Raw genomic sequence first — 12,994 nt, forward strand, 5'->3', positions numbered from 1 at the left:
TGGACCCTAAAAGGGACACTTATGCACAAGACTTTGTAATTGACTAAATCTATAGATGTAAACAATGGGGCAAAGCCTTTACATAGAAAGAAACTAGACTTGGACTTAAACCAATAATTTTTTTTTTTCAACAGAAACCGATAATTTTTTTTAGTTAAAATTAATCAAATTTTTGAACTCCATATTTTTTTTTTGTCAGGTAGTCTAGTGGCTAGAATTCACCTTATAAGGTGAATAAGTGGGGTGTCTGGGGTTCGAACTCCGGCCGCTACATATAATAATACATTGTCCTACCAACTGAACTATACTCACGGGACAACTCCATATTAATCCAAGCTCCACCAAGGATTATCAAAATTTATTTTCTTTGAAAACCGGAGGATTAACGACAATGAAATAATTTAATTCACCCTCCTTATTAATAAATTTAAATGATATACAAATTGTTAACGAAATATTTCATGGAGGGTCCCCGGCAAAACCAATAATACCACAAAGTCTATGGAATTTTTTTATCATGTCTCCATCAAAGCTTGCTGCTAAGGAATGTTGCTTTCAATTTTTCATGTCCACACATACTAGGTTTATCATATGCAGTGACATATACGTAGCAAAATCAATGAATCAAAATATCAATTTGTTTCCCCAAAAAAAATAAAAAATCAATTTGCTGTGAATTTAATTTTGGCGTGTGAGAATGAGAGTAGACAACGAGCATGCTAGTCACATAGCATTATAAAGCTTCTTCATGCATCTTAGAACATTATATGCAAGTCATTAAATCTAAAAAAAAAAAAAAAATGAACTCGACAAAATATTTATTTCCTAATTTCAAAGTTCCAAAAATGTTGATCGTGGGGACTCGATCTGGGGCAATGACATCTCAACTTCAAATAGAAGCAGATGTTATACAAAGTAATGGATGGTGGTACTTAGACATCTCCTACGGTGGAGTCTTCAATATATCTAATCGTTGCAATTGGCCTGCTATATCTTGCAACAAGGATGGAAGCATAAAAGCAATCAACATATCATTTGCATCGAGATGGCAGATTCCATTTTCAGCACTCAACATATCTGTTTTTCTTAATTTAGAAAGTCTTGTTATTGAGTCAATTGGACTACAAGGGACTATCCCAAAAGAAATTGGGCTTCTCTCCAAGCTCACTCATCTCGATTTGTCCTCTAATTCTCTTAAAGGTGAGATACCATATTCACTAGGAAATCTCTCCAAGCTCACTCATCTTGATTTGTCCAATAATTTTCTTGGCGGTGAGATACCTCCTTCACTAGGAAATCTCAAACAATTAGAGTATCTAGACATCTCTCAAAATAACATTCAAGGTTTCATTCCTCATGAGTTGGGATTCAATAAAAATCTTGCAGCATTAGATCTATCTAACAATAGAATCAAAGGTGAGATACCTTCTTCACTAGGAAATCTCAAACAATTAGAGTATCTAGACATCTCCAACAACAACCTTCAAGGTTCCATTCCTCATGAGTTGGGATTCATTGAAAATATGATTTCATTAAATCTATCTAACAATAGAATCAAAGGTGAGATACCTCCTTCATTAGGAAATTTCAAACATTTAGAAGAGCTAGACATCAGTCATAACAATATTCAAGGTTCCATTCCTCTTGAGTTGGGTTTTTTGAAAAATCTCACTAGACTAGATCTATCTCACAATAGACTCAATAGAAACTTTCCTATGTCCCTTACAAATCTCACACAATTAGCATACCTTGATATCTCTCACAATTTTATCACTGGTTTCCTCCCATCCAACTTCGACCAATTAACCGAATTGCAAGTGTTTCTATTAAGAAACAACTCCATTGGAGGGACCTTTCCAATTTCGTTAACAAATCTCCCTCAATTAGAAACTGATACATGAGTATTCATCCACCCCAAATAACATACATGTTCATTAGTTTTCACTACAAATTTCTGAAAACTGTACTACTTACTTTGTCCCTTAATATAAGTCTCATTTTAAATTATTAATTACATATATTCACTTTTTTTAAAGTTAAATTTTTCTATAATAAATTTAATATATGTTTCTCTTTCAAAGTTTATTGAGAGTTGCGACGTATGAGTTGGACAAATTCATAAACAAAGGTATTTTTAGAATATTTATCTCAAAATAGACACATTAAATACATTGTCAATATTTCTGTATATATGTGGAAATATAGTTATTGAGTAGTAAATTTCAATTTTTTTTTTTTTGCATCCTTTAATCTACTTATGGTGACTTGATAAATATGCAGAACTTGCATACACCATGGTTGTGAGTGAAAAGTGTGATGTATATAGTTTTGGAGTAGTGGCACTTGAAACTTTAATGGGAAGACACCCTGGTGATATACTGTCATCACTTCAGTTAGCATCGACTCAAGGCATTAAATTATGTGAAGTATTAGACCAGCGTCTCCCATTTCCAAATAATGTGAAGGTTTTACTTGACATAATTCGTGTTGCCGTAGTAGCATTTGGATGCTTAAATCTCAACCCTTGCGCTCGACCATCAATGAAAAGTGTGTCACAGAGTTTTGTCACAGAGCTTACACCATTAAACATTCCGTTGAGTGAAATTTCAGTGCAGCAACTCATGAGTCATGAACTCAAAGCATTATTTCATACTGTGAACCTTTGAAAGCTAAAACTGGAAACTTAATTATGCTGAGTGTCGTATAATTCAACAAGACAATGTCAAAGTTTATTTGAATATGTGAAAAAATGTTGTTGGTAATGTATTTCAAATGTATGTATGTCTGTTTGCAAGTTTTTTGTATTTTGAATAAACTATAACATTTGTTCTAAAGAAAAAAATTAGATTAACAGAAGTATATAAAAAGAATATATATATTTTAGTGACAATGATTTCAAAGGAAGGAAGTTCAAATATTTATAGCAAAGTTTATGGCAGCATTTCATGAGCATTGAATAGGTACTTGATGTATGCTTTTGTATAATTCTGTCCTGTATGGCATGTGCAGTCTCCTAAATTGAGCGACATGCCTTTCGTGGGCGACAATTAGTAGATGAGGTTCTTGTCTACTTGTTTTTTTTAAACGGCTCAATGTATTTATTACAACTCTTACTCAAGCACAAGGTCTACCTGAACAAATTAAACGAGACCCTCTATTATACACTAATGCAACAATTCACTAGATCATTGAGCAACAGGTCCTCAAGTCAAAACCGCGACCTCAAGTTAATATACCAATACCACTCAAAACCTAAAATTGATAGAAAAATTACTGATGATATGCAAGGAAAATTTGCTACTGTCAAATCTGCTTAGAGCAGCGCTGGACAACTTGATTGCGAACTTTCCAATTCTGGACTTGTAAATATAGTTTGTTGTGTAAGACCTGACAGTTTAAAAAAGAAATATAGACATTACACACATTGATAGGTGGATTCTAAGGTGAGGGTCCAATTAAATCCCTCACCGGTGTACCACTCATCTTGACCATTAGATCCAACGCATCCAGCTATTTTACTATGCACAACACTACATTCAATCTTTCTTCTCTCTTTGTTTTCTGTCTCAAAGCCTCACCCAAATACTAGCTCAATTCTTCTTTTCTTGCCTTTCAAGTCATTTGAATTTGTCCTGGATCAATTGCACTTTCCTCTGCATCTTATCTCAATGTCATTTGCAAAATTTATAGAAAATGGTATTTTAGTCATTTCCTGCATTCAAACTCATTTTAGTCCTTAAAAATTGTTTGAATCTTTTCAATTGGTTTGAATAAGTCCTTGTTTCAATCTCATGTCAAAATCCATTTCAAAAATACGTTTAAAGTCATTTTGAGTCAGTTTAGCCCCTAGGGGCATTTTAGTCATTTCCAGTGTTAAAGCTCTGTTTAATCTCTGAAAAATTGTCTCTGAGTCTTTTAATTTGTCTGTATAAACTCTTGCTTTAATTCCTTGTCAAAAAACCATTTTAAAAATTGCATTTGAGTCATTTTGAGTCATTTTAGTCCCCAGGGGCATTTTGGTCATTTCACACGAAATTTTGACAGAGAGAGGTTACTTTGAAGTACCTCATTTAAGTAATTGGTTCGTTTTAGTCCATTTGGTGTTTTTTATTGGTTCCACTTTACGTTATTTTCCATTTACCAATTTTAAATTTAATTTTAGTTTAATTTTCATTTTAGTCCTAAAATTTCTAAAAAATTGCATTTTAGTCCTTTTGTTTCATTTTATTTCTTTTTTAGGTCTTTTAATTTGAATTTTAGTCCTTTAGGTCAAATTTTTGTTTTAAGGTCAATTGCATTTCAGTCCCAAAGTCTTTTTCTATTTTACAGATTAGTCCCTCAATTTTCTCATTTTGCAGATAGGTCCCTAAGTCCAAACAGGTCCAATTTTAGTCCAAGATTACGTGGCAGTCCCACATTGGTCCAAAATCACACATGGCAGCTTATAAATACAGCCACATCACCAATTACACAGAGATACCATTCATTCATTGACACATCATCACAGAAAGTTCTAACAAACTTTCTCTCTCTTCTCCAAACCCTAACCACCGTAACAAACCCTCCACCACCACTTCCTCCACCGTAACAGAATCAAAAACCACCCTAACTACCTCAAATCACCACCACAAACTCTAAAAATCATACCAATTCTCCATCAAATTCGTCATCAAACATACGAAATCAATACAAACTTTCAGAAGATCAAAACAAAATGTGTTCAATTCAGCAAAATTAGTTCGAATTTGCAGAAGATTCTCAGTGATTTTCTGTGAAAATCATCATCATCGAATCCTCACCTTTGCAATTCAAGCAAGTATTCGTCAATTGCAAAGACGAATTCCTTGCGATCACGAAGGATTTGGTGAAAGAGAGAAGAAGAGAGATTGAATTCGAAGTGAACCAGAGAAGAAGAAGACGAACAACAACGAAGCGCTTACCAGAAGAATCAAAGGCTCTCTTGAGGATCTTTGTTCGAATCTCCGTTCAAATCCAGGTATAACTCGGGGAACCTTCTCATTTTTCGTTCTAATCTTCATCGAAAGTTCGCAATCGAAAATAAACGGTGAAACAAAGTGGATCAACAAGTCCTAAGACTTGTTCGTTCGAAAAGTTTGAAACAGATTGAAAAAGCTTGAAAACCGAAACCCTAAAATGTAAATCCATGAAGATTCACCGTTTATTTACGAAAACAGAGTTCAAATCTAGAACCAGTGTAGAAAATAGGTTAGATTAGGGTTCAGTTTCAAGAAGATTCGAAAAAGATTTGGAACCCTAGAAACCGTCAGTTTAAACTCCGATCTACTTCGTTTCAATCAAAATTTCACAAAAATAATCTTAGATCCGTAAAGAGGGGAGGAAGACGAACATTTCTGGGTAATTGGTTTAAAAAAATAGCATCAGTTCGTCGGAGAAGATGAAGATTCCGATGAATCTTCATCTTCCTCCGCCGTCCTCCACCGTCCTCCCCAGTTTCCGGCCAGATTAGTGTTTCAGAGAGATAGAGAGAGAAGGAGAGGGTTAGAGAGAGAAAAGAAGGATGCAAGTGAGCCTGGACCGGCCTGTAGTGTTTATAAAGGGGCTTGAACCAGACCGGTTCACCTGAACCAGTCTGGTTCACCCCTGAACCTGTGTCTCCACCGTCTGATTTAGGTTTAGATTGACCTGGATCAATCCAACGCCCCTGATGCGTTTGGATGATCCAAGATCCATGTTCCCTTGGGCCTGGGCTTCTTTTCTGTGCAGATTACATTTTCTTGCAATTTCTTGCTATTCACACACTGTTTCTTGATATTCACACCACTGCCTTGCCTAAAATTCTTGTGAAAATTCCATAAAAATTTACACATGTTCTTGATGATTTTTGGGATGTTTTTGTGCTATTTGTTCACTGGAAAAGCTTTATAAAAATATTGATACATTTTTTGTCTTAATTCTTGAGTTTTATGTTAAAAAGCTTGTGAAAATGGGCATAATTTTGGTTCCAATTCTTGATATATGTGTGTGATTGGTGATGTGTGCGCTTGTGATGAATTTGTCACTGTTTAGGTGCATTTCTTGCTGCATGTGAATATGTGTAATTAGTTACTTGTTTTACAAGGCATACTAATGATTGTTTGTGAAAATAAAATGTTAGATATATCTAGGAATGAATCATAATTTTGTAATTTGGGCATGAACCTCTAATTCTCACATTTTTGCTGCATTGAAACCCATTTTAAAATTGTAATAATGTGGAAATTATGAGTCATGTGCATCTTGAAGTATTATGATTAGTTCCTAATGTATCTTAACACTTTATCTTGGTGTTTTCTTGCATTTGTTTAGTGTTCCCTTGCCTTATTGTTTTCTTCATTACATTTGGTGTTACTAACCCCTTTCATCTTATGTTTCATACATTCCATAAGCATATTTCATCCTTCAATTTTAGGTTCATTTTCGCACTTTAATTTTCATGCAAAAAAATTAGAATGTAACACTTAGGAATTTTTGTACTTTACTTTTATGCGATTTTAAATTCTTGCAAGACCATAGAATGTAAACTAGGGCATATGTAAAGGACAATGGACTCTAATGATGTACACCGACACAAGCACCAACACATGCACACACATCACATGGATATTTTAGATGTATGCTTAGGGAATGCATGTTTAGATGTATGTTTAGGATCCTTGAAACTTAGGAAAATTCTCTTTCTCCAAAAAATATGAACAATATCACTCAAATAATTTTTTAAATAAACCTTGGGATAAAATCCCATTGAATTTTCCTTTTCTTTTCTTAAATAAAATCTTAATGAATTTTAATCATACTTTGACTTTCTTTTGCAAAATAACTAAGCCAACCTCATAATTTCACAATCTTATGCCCTTGAGGCCTCTCTCTCTCTTTCTTCAAAATTCCAATTTTCAAACTTAAAATCAACCAACAAAAACAAAAACATTTTTTGGAAGAGAACTACGGTGGATTTGATCCCTTAAAAGGGTACGTAGGCAAGGAACCAATATTCCTTCAATTCAAATAAAATAAAAATTCAAACATCTTCTTCTCCCTCCAATTCTTGACTTAGTAAACTCTTAGGTGTAAATATCACTTTTCAAATAGCATTTAAAAATAAAACGCGCGCGTAAAAAGTAAAGACGGTTCCTATAGGATACTATAGTCGTTATGGGTGCCTAACACCTTCCCGTAGCGAAAACAACTCCCGGACCTCGATTCTCAAGGGTTTTGCTTATTTTTCCCTTCCCAAGAAAAAATGAGATATCAAAGGTTAAAAAGGTTCAAACGTAATCAATGTTTGATACCCGAAAACCAAGATAAAACATATATATTTACTCATAAACAAATTTCATTAAACATCATTGCATTATTTTAATACAATGGATAACCCATAATATATTTTTACAATTTTCTCAATATCAGATACTTGGGAGACATCCTTATTGTATACGAGACACACACAATATTAGTATCTATTCACCAAGATACAATTGAGAAGCATAAGTTATTATAGTAACTATAGACTTGTTAACACTAGCTGAGCTAGGTGATTCTTGACATTAAAATCAACAACGCATTTTAAGTTTGACAGATTGGTAAATTTAGACAACGTAATATAACAAAATGAATATTCTTGCTTTAAAGCTCAATCAATAAATTAAAAGATGCCAATATTTTCCCAAGACAAAACTCTCAATGTATATCAATATCAATTTTTTCCAAAAAAAATTTAAATTTCCACAGTAAATTATAGAACTTTTGAAATATACACACAAAAAATTACAACATACATATATGTGTGTCTGATCAAATTAAATTAGATATAACACAAAGGTTATAGCATACTTAAAGAAACTCACTTTTCCTTCTAGCAAAATATTAATTTTTCGGATAGCAAAATTATTTGACAGAAATCACCTTTTTTTTTTGTTATACTAATTGACTTAATTATAGTACTGCTACACTGCAACAAAACTATATTTCAAATCAAATAAATCATCAATTTTCAACATGATTAAAAATATTATACTATCTCATATAATTAAGCAGGAATATGCACCCAAACACATGGATGTAACTAACACAAGTAATTTTAATTTAACAACAAGTAAAACTGGATTAGATAGAACCTGGGCGACAATTTCATAGTATAATTTCTAGCAACTTATTTGACATTCAATTCCCCGTAAATCATAGCTTCACCACCACCGAAAATTTACAAATTAATAGGCAGCTTTCAATTCTACAAATAAAATGAAATTAGATGTTGAGAGTAAATATAATCAGACTTATGTGAGAAAATATTAGAGGTCACAGTAAACAAACATCTCATTGCCAATAACTTTTTCATTCACAACAATATAAACAAATCTAAAATAGATTTTATAACAATTATACTTTCTTTATATCAATAATTCTATGCCAAAAAGAAAATCCTTAAGATTGTTGTAAATTTAGGCATAAATTATCTCTATAAATAATAATCAATTAAATATAATGAGAATAATCAAGAGAGGTTTCAAGGAAACTTATCTGTCTTGATTTTGGTGTAGAATTATATCACCGTCTTGAGACAACTTGAATCAAACTCATCGTAGAATCAACCGCAAAGACTACAAGACGAACAAACGATGAAAAGTCTGAGACGTCCTGATCGCACTGTCCTTAAGGATTTTCCGCGTAATTATACGCTAATCCCCCAGGATTTAACAGACCCTTCTCGATGTAAAATCGAGGAAACAGAACTGACAAGAAGAAATTTTCAGGAAGATGAAACCCAAAATTGATTTTTGTAGGAAGGAGCTCATAATTGTTCTGTTTCAATATTTATGAAATTAAGCAAGTGAAAATGTGTCCCTTCCATGTTCTGTACATGCACTATCATTATCATTAGGCAGCGCACATATGTTTTCAATTGAGAGAATTAAGGTTTGGCTGGCCACTATTATTTCCACATTCATGAGATATCAAAACAAAAGCGGTTACAAAACTTTGGAATTAAAAACATGTCTCAAAACCAAGTCAAACCATATAATTAATTATAATATATATCATAAATAGTTTTCTATTAAAATATTTTTCTATATTTCTCAATTGAAAATATGGGATACAAAATATTTGAAACTTTTGAAATATAATTAAAATTTACAACAGGACCTTTCTGATTTCGTTAACAAATCTCACTCAAATAGAAACCCTTGACATTTCCCACAATTTACTCCTTGGTACCCTTCCTTCTAAAATGGGCCTTTCATCTAAACAACTTTCATGGATGTATTATGATTATGATTATAAAAATTCCGTTGACCTCAGTTACAACCTCATTGGAGGTGAAATCCCTTCTCAACTTGGATATTTTCAAAAACTTATTTTAAATAATAATAATCTCATTGGAGTGCTCCCCCAATCTCTTTGCAATATCCATTATGTAGACATTTCCTTCAATCATTTAAAGGGTCCTATTCCAGACTGTCCTGATCGTTATAACACAATAATATGGAACGACGATGCATATATCCACAACGGAAGTAATAATATAAACTATGATGTTGTCATTGTTCTTCCTATCCTTCTGATCCTGATCTTCGCCTTCTCACTTTTAATATGCTTCAAACTTCGACATAATTCTATTAAGAACAAGCTTGCAAACACAACAACATCAACAAAGAATGGGGATTTGTTTTGTATATGGAATTATGATGGAAAAATAGCACACAATGACATTATTAAAGCAACAGAAGACTTTGACATTAGATATTGCATTGGGACAGGAGCATATGGAAGTGTTTATAAGGCACAATTACCATGTGGAAAAGTTGTTGCAATAAAGAAACTTCACAGCTACTCCCTCCGTGTCAAAATATAAGCAAAATTGACTTTTTAGATTCATTCATTTAATGATGTATGTGGTCCATATTATGAACCACATACATCATTAAATGAATGAACCTAAAAAGTAAATTTTGCTTATATTTTAAAACGGAGGGAGTATGAAGCAGAGGATCCATCTTTTGATGAGAGTTTCAGAAATGAAGTGAGAATATTATCAGAAATAAAGCACCGGCATATCGTGAAGCTTTATGGATTTTGCCTCCACAAAAGAATCATGTTTTTGATCTACGAGTACATTGAGAAAGGTAGCTTGTTCTCTGTCTTGTATGATGAAGTTGAAGCCGTTGAATTCAATTGGAGAAAAAGGCTTAATGTTGTGAAAGGGGTTGCATTTGGTCTATCATATCTTCATCATGATTGCACCCCTCCAATAGTGCATAGAGATGTATCTACTAGCAATATCTTGCTAAACTCTGAGTGGAAGCCTAGTGTTTCTGACTTTGGCACATCTCGACTCCTTCAATATGATTCATCGAATCGAACTATAGTTTTGGAACAATTGGATATATAGCTCCAGGTAAATTTTTCATTGGTCTTTAGTCTCTTATTATTGCATTTTTCCATTTAAGTATGATACATAACATGAGCATTCATCATCCACCCAAATAACATAGATGTTCATTAGTTTTTACTACGTATTTCTGAAAATTGTACTACTAACTTTGTCCCTTAATATAAGTCTCGTATTAAATTATTAATTACATATATTCACTTTTTTAAAGTTAAATTTTTTTATAATAAATTTAATATATGTTTCTCTTTCAAAGTTTATTGAGAGTTGTGACGTAAGAGTTGGACAAATTCATAAACAAAGGTATTTTTAGAATATTTATCACAAAATAGACACATTAAATGCATTGTCAGTATTTCTTTATATATGTGGAAATATAGTTAATGAGTAGTAAATTTCAATTTTTTTTTTTTGCATCCTTTAACCTACTTATGGTGACTTGATAAATATGCAGAACTTGCATACACCATGGTTGTGAGTGAAAAGTGTGATGTATATAGTTTTGGAGTAGTGGCACTTGAAACTTTAATGGGAAGACACCCTGGTGATATACTGTCATCACTTCAGTTAGCATCGACTCAAGGCATGAAATTATGTGAAGTCTTAGACCAGCGTCTCCCACTTCCAAATAATGTGAAGGTTTTACTTGAGATAATTCGTGTTGCTGTAGTAGCATTTGGATGCTTAAATCTCAACCCTTGCGCTCGACCAACAATGAAAGGTGTGTCACAGAGTTTTGTCACAGAGCTTACACCATTAAACATTCCGTTGAGTGAAATTTCAGTGCAGCAACTCATGAGTCATGAACTCAAAGCATTATTGCATATTGTAAACCTTTGAAACTTAAACTTCAAACTTAATTATGCTTAGTGTCGTATAATTCAACAAGACAATGTCAAAGTTTATTTGCATAAAAAAAAAATGTTGTTGGTAATGTATTTCAAATGTATTTATGTCTGTTTGCAAGTTTTCTGTATTTTGAATAAACTGTAACATTTGTTCTAAAAACAAACATTAGATATATATTTTAGTGACGTTGATTTCGAGGAAGGAAGTTCAAATATTTATAGTAGAATTTATGCTAGCATTTCATGAGCATTGAATAGGTGATTGATGTATGCTTTTGTATAATTCTTGTCTACTTGTTTTCTTTTTAAACGGCAAGGCGTAACTGAACAAATTAAACGAGCAACAATTTACTAGATCATCGAGCAACAGGTCCTCAAGTCAAAACCTAAAATTGATAGAAAAGTTACTGATGATATGTAAGGCAAATTTCTAATGTCAAATCCGCATAGAGCAGACGCTGGTTCCACTAATTCCATCTCCTGAATAAATGACAAAACTCTAACTCATACCAGAGGCAACTTGATTGCGAAGTTTGCAATTCTGGACTTGTAAATATAGTTTGTTGCATAAGATTAGACAGTTCAAAAAAGAGATATAGACATTACACACGTTGATAACAAAAAACAAGGACATGTCACCAGAGCTGGTAAAACCAAAGAGTAAAATGTATTTTACTATACAGAAAAATGTTTGTATTTTATTTGTTTAATTGAATGTTTAGGAACATAAAAGACACTAAAGTTGACCGGTTGACGACCAAAAACTCACACATCAAAGAAAAATAATGCCTAGACGTACCATTGGGGCAAAGGCTTTACAATTATATTATATTATATTAATTATAATAATTGGCTGTATATAAATAATTGCGAAAGTTTATGTCAAAAAAATATGAAAATCGAGTATTTAAAAAGCAAAACAAGGTTGACCAAAAAAAAAAACAAGATATTAGTACATCTCCTAGCTAGACACATAAAAATGTCGAGATGGTTATGTTAGATGTCATAATCAGGGTTTGAATCTCAAATCTTTCACTTGAGTGTGTATGAGTTTCAAATGAAAAAAAACAAACAAGATGGTTGAATTTTCAAGATTGTTCTTGAACTCCGTATTAGTTCAAGCTTCTTTCTTAGGAATTGCAATGATAGAATTAATCTCGTATTAATCTCGTTGGAATATAATTTACTAAGCTACTATTTTGATAGTATTAATCTCGTTGGTCTTCTCTCGTAACTTTTAGTATGACTTCTTTCAAATTAAATTAAATTTGATAACTAACAATAAATTTGGTTATTTTACTTCTTTTGAACGTAATACATCTTCGGCTTAATTACTCTTTTGGTACCTTACCTTATTTTTTGGTTTCGTTTTGGTTCCTTAAGTTATTAACGTTACAATTTGATCCTTTAACTTACATTTTGGTTTCGTTTTGGTCCCTTAACTATTAAAAGTTTCGTTTTGGTCCCTTAACTTATTTTTTGGTTTCGTTTTGGTCCCTTAACTTATTTTTTGGTATCGTTTTGGTCCCTTAACTCTAATACATTCATCCTAACGTAAAGGACCAAAGTGATTGACGGAGGAAGAGTTAAGGGACCAAAACGAAACAAAAAAATAAGTTAAGGGATCGAAACGAAACCAAAAAATAAGTTAAGGGACCAAAACGAAACTTTTAATAGTTAAGGGACCAAAACAAATCCAAAAAGTAACTTAAGGGACCAAATTGTAACGTTAATAACCTAT

At 32.6% G+C, this 12,994-nt stretch overlaps 1 pseudogene across 1 annotated transcript; it reads left to right on the forward strand.

Moving 5' to 3' along the window:
• The first annotated feature begins 655 nt into the window (after positions 1-655).
• Positions 656-11,304, forward strand: LOC146904055 (uncharacterized; annotated as a pseudogene). The gene is made up of 4 exons (XR_015017918.1): positions 656-1,864; positions 9,157-9,854; positions 10,002-10,411; positions 10,860-11,304. The product of XR_015017918.1 is annotated as an uncharacterized LOC146904055 (transcript).
• The last annotated feature ends 1,690 nt before the right edge of the window (positions 11,305-12,994 follow it).

Source organism: Medicago sativa, chromosome 7 (assembly GCF_051527215.1).
Source record: "Medicago sativa cultivar Bolivia chromosome 7, Bolivia_mono, whole genome shotgun sequence".
Lineage (NCBI taxonomy): Eukaryota > Viridiplantae > Streptophyta > Magnoliopsida > Fabales > Fabaceae > Medicago > Medicago sativa.